This window comes from Pyxicephalus adspersus, chromosome 9 (assembly GCF_032062135.1).
Source record: "Pyxicephalus adspersus chromosome 9, UCB_Pads_2.0, whole genome shotgun sequence".
NCBI lineage: Eukaryota > Metazoa > Chordata > Amphibia > Anura > Pyxicephalidae > Pyxicephalus > Pyxicephalus adspersus.
Window position 1 is genome coordinate 48,027,399 of NC_092866.1, and position 3,058 is coordinate 48,030,456.

Below are 3,058 nucleotides of genomic sequence, written 5' to 3' on the forward strand. Positions count from 1 at the left end.
ACACCTTTTGCTTGAAGTTTGTTAATATGACCTGGGCTGAATAATAAGAGTTAAGTTACTAGAAGTGTTAACTGCAGCTTGAACTATGGAGGTCTATAAGTAACAAGCTTCTTACATTAAAAAAGCAAAACTGAGAGCCTGGAAAACATAAAAAGTTATAAAGCGCCACCTGATGACTAAAAAGTAAAAAATATTTATCATTATTTTTTATTTAACAGACAAAAAGAAACATTTCTTTCTTTTCTTTTACTGACTATAACAACATAAAAATGTACAAAACCACAGCAATGGCATCTATATTTCTCTCACCACAAGATCGAAAGAATAGATTTGAGCAATTCCTTTATTGGTCAAGAATTTGTAGAAAGAACATGCCCAATTAGAGTCGTGAATATCATACTAGCACCAGACGTTCTATTGGTCCAAAAGAGTATTTAGCTTTTAATCCATTTTACTTTCCCACTTAGATTCTTGCCGTCTTTGGAAGTTTGCAAATTGCTTACTAACAAAAATCAGGACCTATCAGCAGATAAAACAGTGTACAGGTAAACACCAATCACCATTCAACACATTTAATAATAGTATATGGTACTTATTGAACAGCAATGAAAATATAAATTTATGCAGTAGTCTTTAGCAATCCGATTTAGGTAACTGGCCTATTCAGGGCAAAGGGACTGGGTCTCCAGTGTTTGCCCCACACCGGGGTACACGATGAACATTTCCTCTGTGTGGCAGAAGCATATGGGAGACATCTTACCTGGGATGCTGACAAGACTATTCCAGACCTCCTTACATTCCAGTATTAGGAGCGATGATCATCACAGAGGTCACATCATCCTCCATACCCCCAAGCCTCGATCTTTTAGAGCCAGTGGACAGTCGCTCATATGCTGGGAGGCGTGGTCACTTTGCCCTGAATGCCAGTTTTTTGTAGTCATATCTATATAAATGGAAATTGATCATTAATGTGTACGGATTGCTGAGCACTGCTCTGGCTTTCTATCAATGAGCAAAACATGTACATATATTTTACTGTTTGTTGCTACTGAATCCAATATATTACAACTCATTTGCTTACAGCAGCAAAACAAAAAAACATGAATTAAAACGATTAACAGAATACTTGTACCTCCGTCACCTTTTGACAAATCAGATATCTCAAGGCTGGGCAATAAAATTGTCAGTATGTAATATATTAGCACCTTTTCTTACCATGGGGAGACTGTATGATGTGAGAAGATATGGTAGCATTCTGTAGACACAGATCGCTCTTTGTGCATAATAAGATAAATTTTAAAGGATCAATGCACTTTTATACCACATTCACTTATCCTACTTCCTACCCCCAACACTGACCTAATCTGACCGACCCCCCCCCCTTCTATATTTAGCCACTCGCCGAGTGCCGCTATCCCACTTAGTGTCATTCTACAGCCACAAGTCTCCTGCCCATGTCTGCATAGTACAGCCTCACAGACAACTACGTGTTGTTTCCCCAAAGGGTGGACAAGCACTATAAAAGCCTTTGCAGCTGTACTGGGCATGAGCAGGAAAAAGAGAAGACCTGCGCCAATGTAAATGATTGGTTGACCACGACCCTTTGGATACAGGTAAGTTAGCATGGGCTACGTGATTAACATTTTCCCCATAGACTGCAAGTTTAATCCTTTCATATATGTGATATACATCAAACTTAGTAATAAAGAAGTGATGTCCTGACTTGAATATGCAGGAGAAATCATCAACTGCAGCTCTCACCTAGTAAAAGAAAGGGTAATTAGGAATGGAGACATTTCACCTAGACGTCCATTTAAAGGCCATATATAGTGTTTTTTTTTATATATATATATATTTACATGTTACAGAGATCAACTCTGATATCTCAAGCAAATAAATTCAGAAATGGATTATGCATACATAGAAAAGTCATAGGAATATGATATTATATTTGAATAATTTTACTGCCCAGCCCTTTACTATACCTTTCATGCAGATTTGATACTCCTGAGTACCTGGTTTGGTCACACAAGTGACAATTTTACAACAATCAATGCCGCAAGCCACTAAACATGACGGAGCACAGTGATGTGTTCTGCAACCCACTAGAATGACAAGATCACAATGACAATTTCTATATGAAAAAATACATATCACAGTACTGTACAAAACTAATGTGTTCGTCAAGCTAGGATATTTTACACAATCAACATCACATGATCTGGCATAATTCCATTATTTGATCTAAGTCTTGCAGTACAAGAGATTGTGCACAATTAGATTATGTGTATTTTTAGCACTTATCTATACTTGTCACTGAATCGGTTATCAGAATTTCTAGGATAGCTGATAGGATGATTACCTTTTTAGCAGAGTTTTGGACAGGGAGCTCCAGAGACCGTACATGGTATGTTTCATTTTTACAATCACCAGAGAGAGCTAAAGAATGGAAAAGCAGATCAATATGCCAAAGGAAAACATGTCTTTTGTCTTTCTTGCAGCTCCCTCTAGAGGTGCCTGAAAGCAAATGCTGCAGAAAGTTGTAGCTGGAGCAGCCCCTATTTGAAACAGGTATGCATATGACTATTTTGAGCAGACTGATGAGACAAGTATCTATAAATGCAAGCATACACATATTTCTCGACGGTCAGGTCTCTCAAAACTGAAAATGTTCCTTTCTGAGATGCCAGAGGGCTTAATCATCCAGTTCATCCCACCATGTAATCCTTTTGTTTACATACATTTAGATGTTTGTGATAAAGCTCTCTGGACATGCATTTCTGGTTCTGTCCATCTGGATTTGACATTCCACTGTGTTTTCATTTATCTTTAGTAAAGCTTAGGTTCCCTCTTGCTGCAGCAACATAAGTGGGAATCCTTTGTATACAGAGGGCAAAATCATCAAAACAAGCCGAGAGAGCCTAAAATTTGAACAGAGATATACCAGTGGGTGAATAAAGCACCTGCATCTGTAGAAATGAAATGTCAGTTCTAAACATACTGACCTTATAAAGAGACCTTGTCAGCACTCCGAGTCTAAGATAAAAAAAGTTAGGAT